Raw genomic sequence first — 13,191 nt, 5'->3', positions numbered from 1 at the left:
ATTTATGTTATTTTATTATAAATATTAGAGGAGCTCGAATTCGCGAAGAGTATGTACGTCCGCGGAAAACATAAACAAATCGAATGTAAATCAATATTAGCCGGTGCGTTCTTCCACTTATAGCGAGCACATTTGATTTAACCAATTTTATGATGATGCTCTCGCGCGTAAACTTATTTTTGCACACCTCTTTAAAGGTTTTCAGTGTACCTACTCGTGTTTGAAACTATTTTATGAGAGCTCATAACTTTAAAACATTGAATATTATTCTTCTTACATTGACGGGATTCCCCTGGAACTGTGGATGTGTTTTTTCAAACGGTATCCGCTTTGCTCATAGACATTTCATATCCGAGTGTAGACAATTTAATTTCAATGGATAGGGATGTGGCACTATCGATCGCCTTAGTTAATTAATAATGCTTAAAAAATTCAAATGTTAAGATAAATTTTGCAAATTTAAAATATACTATTGCAATTCTTACATGACTCTCCTTCGCAATCTTAAGAAATATAAGTGCCTGTATACATATATCCAAAGAGGCCGGTAATAATCCCTGCCTATTTAGGGTCATAGCATACATATCAACTCGGAAAGGGATCGTCATCGTATCGCATTTCGCCTCGGCGTCATACAGGCGTCAATCTAACGTAAGCACGTAATCAAATTGGATCATAAACTCCGATACGTAGACTTGGTTACAGATAGGTGAAGTATGACTCCCCGCGCACTAGGCAGCCTGGCTGCGGCAGCCAGACGAATATATGGCGTTGTATGGGAGCCCGCGCACACACAGAGCGAGTGTTGGCAAATGTATGTGGCTGCCGTCAGTCCCCGCGCACTTGCTGTAGCAGCCAATGCATATTCGTTTTGCCAATGTTAGTTATGTGACACAGCATGCTTGTACAATCTCTTGTATTTAAAAAAACCGGTCTGGGTATGTATGAACATCTTTAAAATAGTTATAGAATAAGCCTTTTGAATACCGTTCTAGAAAAAGAGGATGAATCCAGTGTATTTTCTTTGCTTTGCGTTTTTTACGAGATAAAGTCCAAATCGTTCGACGAAAAGATCATAAATTGGCGTCGATTGGCTGCTATAACTGGCTGCTTAGTGCGCGGGGAGCCTAAGTCTACGGGCACGAAACTTGCGATGGCCGAGCGATGGCGGCAGCGGCGCGACGGCGATGTATACAAAAGCATTGCACAGTATAGGGACGGGCACGAAACGGGCGATGGCGGAGCGGGGCGATCGAGCGATGTACGAGCGTTGATGGGGCGACGGCGACGCGGAAGCGACGAGAACAAACTAGTTTGGTTTCGTCGCTTGCGCGGGTACACAGTGTTGTGTTGAATTATTATTTTAGTAATGGAAATTGATAATGAGGAATTTATAATTTAACAAAGAATTTAAAATTTCATTAAATGACACCTTAGCTGGTAATAAAGCGTAGAAAATTATCCCCAATTGCTTCTTCGTTGATTTATTGGATGAACACCATCTCAAAGTAATAATAATAATTCCCTCATCAGGGGACTAGGCTCCAATAGTTCTTTTCGACGTAAACTCATGATTCGCACAACACTGTATGAGCGCGACTGCTCGCCAGCTTGTTTCGTGCCCGCGCGAGATATCGCTGCCTGCCCGCCCCGTGTCGCGTCGCCTCGCTGCCGCCATCGCTCGGCCATCGCAAGTTTCGTGCCCGTAGACTAATGCAAGCGCGGCGACGGACAGACGTAAACGCGGGTATGACGAACCGTAAGCGCGGGCATTGCTAGTTGACACGCGTCACATCGCAGATCGTACTTGTCCCGAGGCGAATCGTATACATTTCGATTTCAATTAGTGTGATTTTCAGTAGGGCATTTCATACAAAGAATACCAAATGGTTCGAATTGATACGCTTACGATCTCTTTAAGAGTTGATATGCGTGCTATGATCCTTACTTCTTCTAATGTTTATGGGTTCGCTTTAGGCCTGGTGGATCGTAACCAATTTGTCTGTCTACGTTAAGATGAAAAATATAATGCCTAAATTATGCAAAAAAGAAAAATGTTAATTCTATCTGACACTGCATATCTAAGGTAATTCGCCCAGTAAAACACCCAGAAACAGTTATCATAAATTGAAAGCCATTAAAAGCTCCCTTGATTATATCTCATATAACTCAAATATTTTCGTGTGTTTGCGAATACTTAGTGTGCATTGAGTACAATAGATTAATGTATTATTATACTTAGTGATCAGAATTTGCGTACGTACAGTCTACATATTTTAGTTGTTTTTATGTTCTCATTCGAAAGGCTTTAAACGTTTTGTTTATCAGAGAAATTAGGTTTGTGTTATTTGCTTATTCAAATAATTATTTCCGTACTTGTTTAGTAGATTGTCGATTTTGCTTTTTTTATTATATCTAAGCTTAAAAATTACTCAGCATAACGCGACATCAACGAGGATTGATATTTTCTAGATTTTTTGAATAAGCAATAGTTCAGATAAGACATGCAGGGACAACATCCCTAAAGATACGTGCTTAATGCGCATGCGACTAGGGTCATAGGTAAACCGGTACATGTTTACCTTTTTTTTCTTACCTATACTGGTAACCTAGGGGGCCATGCCAGGGTGACCGGGCGAGTAAGTGAGCTCACGGCGCTCTAACCTGAGGACGTTGCTAACACTAGCCCTAGCAAAGCAGTGCTTCGCAGAGTTCCGGATCGGAAACACGATCCACAGAATATCCGGCGAGAAACTCAGTGGGCTGTGTCTGTGGGTTAACTTGCTCCCTTCGTCGCAAGCGACTGATTCGACGGGAACGGTGACCGGTGCTTGTAGTACCTAAAACACCAATAGTGGATCGGGAGGATCCGAAATGAGGTGTGATGTTTACCAAAGGTACTTGATTTTGTAGAAGATGACACCCCACTATGAGAACACCACGTAAGTGAATTCATATACTACTAGAGATGAATGAATTCCGGAAATGTTCAAACAGTGCTCTTAAAAAAAAATGCACTCTACTCTAGTGACCAGTCTTTAAAGACTACATTATCGAAGCAGATTTCGATATTCCTCTCCTCTAGACGTGTCCTAATTTCTCTTCCAAAGACAGTCTTTTTAGTAACATTATACCTGCCACGGTACCATTTGTTCGAGAAGAAGCACTTACGCGTTTCCATATTTTGTCTTTTGTTTTATCTTGGTTAAACCTTGAAACGGTGGAAAGAGTTTCCTCTTTTAGTATGTATTATTCGACATATATCTCTTTAAATAAGGTTTAAGAAGTGTATCGGGATTCCTCAGCGATTACAAATACATTAGTTTTGGTTGCATTATGACATATTTCAAATATACTAGAGGTCCCCCAGTAGTCGAAATTCGACTATAATTAATTGGAATTGTAATTGTTTGTACACTATTGTGAATTTATTTTATACTTCTATAATCACAAATTTCGCCAAGACTATACTACAAAAAATATTAACAAAGACAAACAATATTTAATTTATTCTCAATTTGACAACAGACGTCAAGAACAAAAGTTTGACAATAAATAGTATGCATGCGTGTGTGCGTCAAATACATGGTATGTAGTGTGTGTAATGTTTTCTTTATTGATTTAATGTACCTTTTATGGATTATTTAAAAAAAATATAAGCATTATGCACTCTCGAGGTGGGTGGCGCATTTACGTTGTAGATGTCTATGGGCTCCAGTAACCACTTAACACCAGGTGGGCTGTGAGCTCGTCCATCCATCTAAGCAATAAAAAAAAAATAAAAAAAAAAACTTCTTCACTATATTCTCTATAAGTGTGGAAAATTTCATACTCATCCGTCCGCGCAATTTTCGTAAAAAGGGATACAAAGTTTTTGCTTCACGTATTAATATATAGATTGTTTAATTAAGCCCGTTGCGAAGCTTGCCTAAATAGTTCTGTGCCTCAACTTAAATATTTTTTCTTTAAAGGTGATGCTAGTGAAAATAAGGTCGGTATATCGCATGCACATTACATTGATAAAAAGCACCTCATTGTCACAATATGCAAATGGGTTTGCTTTTGGAACTGACTCCATCGACAAGGACTCCGATTTACTTTATAAGTATGACCTTGTCCGCCACTTGGCAAACTAATATTTCATAGTATGTGCATGACCTATAGGTTAGTGACAAGTTGCATCACAGACTTCACCATTAACAATCTTACTAAGCCGGAATCATACTGCTAGCTAACCTAACCAAAAATAAATCGGTCCTGCTAGCTAACCTAACCAAAAATAAAAAGCTATCGGTCATATTTATATGAAAGCCGAAACACGCAGGTAGCCGAATTTTTTCAACATTCTTTCAAATTGATAAAAATCCAAGTTACAAACGAAAATTCTTCATTTTTTAGAGACGTGCTTAAATAATAGTTTATTATAAAAACTATTAAAACCACAAAGGTCCATTAAATATTAATGAAACGAGTTTTTCGCATTACGGCGATGTACAAAATTAACAGAACTGGTAAAAATAAAAAAGAACTTAAAAACAAAATACAATACGTTTACTTATTATTGTACATTATGCGATAATAGTGTGGCTGTCATATAGGTACTGTTAGTGCTATTATAAAAAAGCTTACTTTTACGCAAAACTCAGGGGCGATTTTTTATAATAATAATTATAAATTTCATTGTGTTAGTCAATTTTACGAGATAAAGGTGAATGCACTTCATAAATGCGGGCTTTACAAAGAAAAAATAAGCAATATCCTATGTGTTATACGATAACTACAACATTAAATGCAGTGAATGCACTTTGAATGGATCTCCTTCAGGGGTCAATGAACGGAACGTCTCGAGCGCGAGCCCTATTCATGTCTTTTTTATAATAAACTTTTTCTTGCACATCTACAAAGACCGCACGAGGTGCCACTTTATTCGGATCTGAATATTTTTAGTTTTTATTTTTTATTGCTTAGGTGGGTGGTCGAGCTCACAGCCCACCTGGTGCTAAGTGGTTACTGGAGCCCATAAACATCTACAACGTAAATGCGCCACCCTCCTTGAGACATAATTTTAAGGTCTCAGTATAGTATCAACACCTGCCCCACCCTTCAAACCGAAACGTAGTACTGCTTCACGGCAGAAATGGCGGGGCGGTGGTACCTACCCATGCGAACTCACAAGAGGTTCTACCAGTAGTTCTACCACCAGTAATTACGTAAATTATATTACAATATAATATGGATGTATTATAATATAATTATAATATGGATCTTTCCTAACACTATTTGAGATGTAACAGCAAATATGTTTTATTTTGCGCACTTTTATCTTGTATTACCTACGTATAATCACACAATGTATTTTAGTTTCACACGATTTTGTCGCACCATTGTTAAACTGTTAACGGTTTTTTGCCTACACTAAAAATGGAAAAGTAATAATTACTTCGGTTTCGCGAATCGTAGATATAATTAAAAATACTTTCACGACTTAATCTCGCGTTTTTTATTATATTTGCGATAACTGGAAAGCATTCAAAACGTCGAAAATAAAGACAATAAAAAAATACGCCAGATTAAGCCAAAAAATTAGTTCTAATTGTGGATAAGTAACGCGCCGTAATAAAATAGTTATGTGTAAAGAAAGTCCTTAATTCGAAGATGCTTTTCGATTGCTTGATTGAATTGCAAATCGATTTAGAAGATGCTTAATTCTACAGTAACATTGCAAATTGCTTTAAAAAATGTCCATCGACCTACCTAAGTGATCTGCGATTAACTTTTCCCCTCCTGCAATACCTTAATTGACGGCTTGTCTTTCGCACTTCAGTTAGTATTTTTTCTTCAATCGTATTATTCTTATAATAATACTAGCTTTTGCCCGCGACTCCGACCGCATGGAATAGTTACTTTGGCATAACGCTAAATTTTACCCCCCATTCCATTTACGTAGAAAGTGAAAATAGTTTTGAATTATAGAATGTTAAAGAGCTATTTAAATCCCTATTTTGAGACATTATTTATTGGTGCTCTAATTGTATTGGTCTTACCGTGATGTTATATAGCCTATAGCCTTCCTCAATAAGTGGGCTATCTAATACTGAAAGATTTTTTCATATCGGACCAGTAGTTCCTGAGGTTAGCGCGTTCAAACAAAGAAACAAACTCTTCAGCTTTATAATATTAGTATAGATTTCGTGGATACTATGTTGAAATGCTATTCTACGTAACTTCCATATTTGAGACAAATCTTATTATAACAACGCATATGTTGAAAACGTGACTTTAAAACGTGCCAAAGAATTAGACTGACATCCAAACGAGCAAAACAAATGACGAAACAAAAACATGAGCTTCCTTCGGTAGTCGAGTAAAAAGATCATTGCTTACTAACTCACTCTATCTAACCCCTGGATCTAGAAATCTAAGTACTAGGCTGCACTAAAAGTATCGGGAATGGAATATTTCCACTGTTCCTGTCATATTAAAATGTTTTTAATTGAAAACTCCTTGGTTTTAAAAATCGAATACTATTTATTTATTTAAAAAAAGATTCTCGGTCTTGTCACGAGGTTTTGTCAAACTTGTTTAGTTGTTGAGAAAATGGAATTGACTCGAGAAAATTCGAGAGCGATGATTTATTATGACTTTCGAAGTGGTTTAACACAAAAACAGTGTGTTGACCGGATGATTTCTGCATTTGGTGATGAAGCCCCATCCAAAACCACAATTTATCGCTGGTTTGCTGAGTTTCAACGTGGACGTGTCAAGCTCAGTGATGATCCCCGTCAAGCAGATTGAGGAAGATCGACATGTGACATACCGCGAAATTCAGGCAACTTTAGACATTGGCATGAGTCAATGAGACAAATAATCTTGCATGAACAATTAGGTGTAAAAAAGTTGTTTTCCCGATGGATACCGCATTCGCTCTGTGAAGAGCAAAAAGCGGCTCTTTACTTGGTGCGTCAGAACTCTCGAAAGATTCCACGCAGGATCCTCAAATGCTGTATACAACATTGTATCAGGTGACGAATCCTGGATATACGCGTACGAACCCGAAACAAAACTTTTTTACTGGTGGTAGGACCTCTTGTGAGTCCGTGCGGGTAGGTACCACCGCCCTGCCTATTTCTGCCGTGAAGCAGTAATGCGTTTCGGTTTGAAGGGTGGGGCAGCCGTTGTAACTATACTGAGATCTTAGAACTTATATCTCAAGGTGGGTGGCACATTTACGTTGTAGATGTCCATGGGCTCCAGTAACCACTTAACACCAGGTGGGCTGTGAGCTCGTCCACCCAATTAAGCAATAAAAAAAAAAAAAAAAAAAACCTGAAAAAAGGAACCTGAAGAAGCTGTGGACGCCTACAAAACGGCCATTTTGGAGACCCCAACTTCCGAATGGAATGGTTGCTTCAATGATTGGTTCCATCGTATGGAAAAATGTGTCAAATTTCGCGGAGAATACTTCGAAAACCAATAAATACATTTTTAAATAGTAATGATGTGTCACTTCGTTAATTCCCGAAATTTTCAGTGCCGCCCTCGTAGGGCATTAGCTATCCAATAATACACGAAATGCATCAATCGGCGAAACAACAGCTCAACAGATTTAATAATACTATGTCAAATCTAATCTAGTAATATCGTATCTTTGATACATATTATTCATACTACGTACATAATCGAAAGGAAATATGTAACGTTATCTTTATTGATTTTTCATCAAGTTGATTAAATCATAACTCATATGGGACTGTTTATTGGCATTTATTTTTTATTGGCACACATCAGTGCGGTCACTGAGTTCCTCTGCTTAGAAAAATAAAAATTAACTCTATCTTGGACAGAAAAAATTAAAAAACAAAGATTACCTGTTATCGACTACCCTAATTTATCTTAAAACATTTCTTGACCTGGAATATTTATGTTAGTTATTGAATAAATATCAGCTTACTAGTAAATGATAAGAATAAATTATAATAAACATGTTTGTCGTTTCATATAACGACATAAAGTTGTATTTTTTTTTCATTGCCTTTATTGGCATATGATCTCACGGCCTATCTAATGAATTGAGGTACTACTACTACTACGTAATGTAGTTCAATGACCTAATGGTAAGTAGTTACCGTCGTTCATGGAAGTCAGTAATGGCAGTGACATAGCCAACCCTCTGCTTATTGCTAAGGTCTCTCCGGAAACCTTGTTTGAAGAAGGACATGTCATAGCGCTGGGGAAATACCGTAGAGGGGAACTCATTCCAGAGTCGGATAGTGCCTGACAAAAAAGAACTCTGGAAACGCACTGTATCTTAACGGTTTACTAATGTACACTTTCGAATCTCGACAAAGACATTCATAAAATTGTTTCAATTTCAATGTCCTCAATTAAATTTAAATAAAACTACCAGCTTAGGCAGAAGTAACGTGTATCGATGTCGCGCTCCGAATCACACATAGGTTGCATTAAGTTCATTGATTAATGACCTTAATTTTAACTCAATTCACTCACTCAATTATCTAACATAAGAGCAATACTCTTAGACATATTTAGTACTGCAATAGCTGTATATGTATTTCTGATTTGTTTTCGTTTCATGTATTCGCTTAAATAAAATAGCCTCAGTAATTATGTTAGGTTGTTAGAATAATGATAATCTAAAAAAAATGGGGACATTAACGTCGCCATTTCAGTAGGCGGCACTATTCACATTATCTAATGTGCTCCAGGTTAAATGTTTTATTGAAAACAGTATTTCAGATAGATACTTACAGACTTAGTGGTATGACCACGAAGACGAGATGTCGACTACTCAACCCATCGGGATAGGACTGTGTAAAGTTGCGGGCGACGGTCGATTTATTGATCTAGACCGCAACTGATCTGGAAAGAAAATAAAAATCACATCACTCAGACAACTCAACACAAATACGATGTTTAGGTCAAAAGCACAACAATTCATCATCAATTGAAATCAGTTTTTTAAGTATCAGAGAAATCAGAATTTTCCCTACTACAGATAAAACACTGTTAATACTGTTCCTTATTTTGTTATTAGATGTATCCCGTAGGCTATGTACGATATTGCTGGCTCTCGTTATACCAGACAGATAAAAACGAGAATAAAAAGTATCTTCAATGTTTAAGTTATAATAATTATACTATTTATTTATTTTATTTCTAACCCTTAGTAATAACGATCAAAGATCCTAAAAACTGGCACTACATTACTATTGTGAACAAAAACTTTGTAAAACCATTCAAGATTCTTTATCCAGGTCCGTCTGAACACTCGTTAGTAACAACGGCTTTATAAGATGAGCCAGAATATCAAACCGACTGCTGATTGATACACAATACATAAATCCGATACGGTGAGATATGTTTTGTCTTTGTGTGGGTGCTAATTTGACTACGATTGAACGACAGCGTCTGCGTCATAATGTATGCCATGTGATACTCATTGTATAATCCGATCTTACATGAGCTAAAAGCCCATCTCTGTCCGTTTGATATGATTGACTGTAACCGATCCTTTGCCCTATAAACAATTTTCTAATAGCTAACTATAATAATTAGGCGCGTCGAAGCTTCATGGTGGCCCATTTAATATTTAGTCGGAATAAACTTTTTCCTTAAAGATTCAAGTTCAGGTTCAAGGATTTTCATCTCGACTTTATTTGAATTATTTCAGAAATTATGATTGATGACAATAGCATGGCGGTAAAGTTTGATCGTTTTGCACAATTAAAGTGAACCATTATTTGATAAATACAAACAAACTGAAACAAAGAACTTGGGTTTTTTGTACTAAGCAAGACTGACTATGTTTTTAACGGCCAGACCGGAAAGACGACTCTGACGTTTTGGCATACCACACCCAGTTCCTTTAACGTAAGAAAGCATTGAAGCCGTCGTGGTCTAGAGGATAAGACGCCCAGTACATTACTATAGAGCTATGCGACTGTACCGGTGGTCGAATCCCGCAGGCAGGTATAAATTTTAGTAATGATATAATTTTCATAATTACTGGTTCTCGATATAATTTTCATAATTACTGGTGGGAGGGCCTCTTGTGTGTCCTGCACATTTCTACCATGAATCAATAAGTTTTTAAGGGTGGGACAGTCTTTGTACTATAACAATGAGACAAACTCATTTCTCAAGGTGGGCGGCAGCATTTACGTTGCTGATGTCTATATGTGCTCTGGTAACCACTTAATACCAGATGGGCCTTAAGCTTTTCCACCCATCTAAGCATTAAAAAAAAATAAAGAGAACCCTAAACTCTAATTTTAATAAATTAAGCGTTTGATCACGCAGGCAATGCAAGTGAGATTCAAAAAGGTGACCGACTTAAGTGAGTGAGTGACAAAACTCTGTGGTATTAAAGAGCATCCAAAACACAAGACTATAACAACTATGCTATTTTTATACTCTCTGCCTGATAAAAATCAGCTAGCGTAAACCGATTATATAATTTTGTAGTAATCTTTGTAAGCTAAAATGTATCCATTGGCTCAAGTACGTCTGGAAAGTCATTGTCGTTAAAAGACTACAATAAAGTAGTTTGTTTTATAAAATAAAACAAAAACTGTAACTAACGAAGGCAGAAAAAACTACCTAAATAATACAAAAATATTGTTAACGCACAAAAAATACCTATAAATATTAAAAACGTATCTAATTCGAAGAGGAACGCTTAAAATTATTTCAAAATTTACATTAAATGACGTCATTTTTAAATCTGCATAATTGTACTAATCTCGTCATCCGCTGATAATGATGTTTACAAGCTGTTTGTTACTGACAGTCTGATACTCTGAGTTATCCCAAAATAGTTAATTTGTATTCTTAGTGAACAACGTCACCGTCACGTGCTTTCACACATTTATAAAACTAATACGTAGTATGTATATACAATCTATACTTACTTATAATATTATAAAGAGGAAAGATTTGTTTGTTTGTTTGTTTCGAATAGGCTCCGAAACTACTGGACCGATTTGAAAAATTATTTTTCCATTAGAAGCCGACATTGTCCCTGATGAACATAGGCTACTTTTTTAAATTTTTTTTTAATTTTTTTTTTTTGTTTCATTTGTGTTTTAATGTTTCCGAAGCGAAGCGAGGGCGGGTCGCTAGTAGTATATAAAGTTAAAGCAACAGAAGCCTAAAAAGACAATTTTTCTTCACTGCTATTTTTTTAAATTGACTTCGTATTTGTACCTCATAAGTACTAAGAACAAAACAAACAAACCAATTATAGCATAGATAAAAATATAGGTAGGTATTTACGTATTATTTGAATTCAAAATTCTTAAGAAAATAATTCACGCCGTTATTCTTATCGCTTGTCATGTGACGAACACGTAAATTTCCGGCAACCAACGATAATTGACTTGTTAATTTTTTTTACAACGATCAGTGTGCTTAGTTGGAAAGTTTGCCTACGTTTACCGCTAGGGGCGCTGTTCCAACTGCATACAAATTCAAGTTAACTTTTACGTTATCGAGAACTTTAAAAAACTCGCACTAAGTTCTTAGTAACCGACAACCTGTCTATCGTTGCTGCGAAGCAGTAATGCTTTCCAATTTTAAGGGTTGGGAAAACCGTTACGATTGAGGCTTAGATCTCATGTATTGAATATTTTTAAGCCCCAAAAACATCAATGTAAACATTGTTGACATTTTTGTGATGTGATTGTGTTGATTTTTGTGAGTTAGAGGCTAGATAGAAATCAGTAACCGATATGTTCGCGGATAAAAACACTGAATTAAACGATATTTGGTGAAAATTATTTAGTACTAGCTGACTCGGCAGACTTCGTAATGCCTCAATCGATAAATAAAAGACACATCAAAGGGACACATCAAAGGAAAAACAAAATTGTTTGTTTTTATATAATTCCGAGCTTTTTTATATTTTCTCACCTTTTAAACCTTCCTTGGACTTCCACGAATAATTCAAGACCAAAATTAGCCAAATCGGTCCAGCCGTTCTCGAGTTTTAGCGAGACTAACGAACAGCAATTCATTTTTGTATATAGAGAAGAAGAAGATTTATAGATTTATTGAAAATGCACAAGACTTAATTGAGATCTATAAGCAGCATTTTTAATAGGTCATTTAACAAAGTAATCGTGAACTTGTAAATATCCAGATTAGAATACACAAAACTATTGAAAGCTTTAAAAAGAATCTTACCAAAGTAATCGTAAACAGGTTAAATAGAACAAAGAACGATCCATGCCTTTTGTACACGTGCCGCACAAATCATGCTTCATGCTCTTTACCTATGATTGTGCAATAAAGATTACAGCACGTGCAAGACCATGATATATCAAATTTTAATTTACAATTTGAAAATTATCAGTAACACTTTATTCGCGTAAAAGAAATCACGTTCTAATTAATATTATTCTAATATTGAACATTTACATGGTTCATTTAAATCGTAGATTTGAATGTGATGCGTAGATAGATTTGTCAAAACCACTCGCTCGATGTCAATCGAAACGTTAAAGCGATTGAGTCCGCTGAACTGTTAGAGAATCAGGAAGATGGTTGAATCAGAGGGAAATAGCAAAACATCAAGTCTCCTAGAGGTCGACGGGTGGGAGTTGAACCAATTTAAAAGTAGAAAGTATTACCTACTAGCAATCTTCGACGCGATATCGAAGTTCATCTGTCAATACACGGATCCCACTGAACTTTCCGTTCGTACAGTCACCATGTTGTTTATTTATGCCATACAAAAGCGAACAATACGCATAATATGTGAATAATACGCGTCATTTAGGTGCTATTTCTGGATTATGTGCTCGTTCTTTACGTATTTGCATTAATATATTATGTGATTTATAAGAAACCGGCTACCGATAAGCAATTATTACAGACTTACGGCCGTTTTCAATAACCTATCTATCCCTAGTTTCGGTTACTAAAGATAGACAAATCTATATTTTTGTCCTTACTTACGTTCCAATAACCTATCGACGGGCAGCAGTTCCTATCGGATTTATCTATCCATCGTCGGGAGGACGGATAGTCTGCTAAAGATAGAACGCTCATACAAATCGTGCTTACTTCCGTTTCAATATGAGTTTTAAGTAACTCTCCGGTAGGCGGCGCTATCTCTAGTATGGGCATTCGCTTATCTGTCAAAATCGGCCGGTTACATGTTTATCCTTC

At 36.5% G+C, this 13,191-nt stretch overlaps 1 protein-coding gene across 1 annotated transcript in view; it reads right to left on the bottom strand.

The window, feature by feature from the left end:
- lama (phospholipase B domain containing lamina ancestor) overlaps positions 1-13,191 on the bottom strand; it is a 32,487-nt gene that overhangs the window by 13,687 nt on the left and 5,609 nt on the right. The window contains exon 2 of the mRNA XM_028186953.2: positions 8,770-8,880. The gene's annotated coding sequence lies outside the window, so the exon portion shown is untranslated. The remainder of the gene's footprint in view (positions 1-8,769; positions 8,881-13,191) is intronic.

The sequence above is a fragment of the Bombyx mandarina genome, chromosome 08 (genome assembly GCF_030267445.1).
Source record: "Bombyx mandarina strain Sakado chromosome 08, ASM3026744v2".
NCBI classification, from domain to species: domain Eukaryota; kingdom Metazoa; phylum Arthropoda; class Insecta; order Lepidoptera; family Bombycidae; genus Bombyx; species Bombyx mandarina.
The sequence above is the reverse complement of the archived record's forward strand: the minus strand, read 5'-3'. Positions and strand labels throughout refer to the sequence as shown.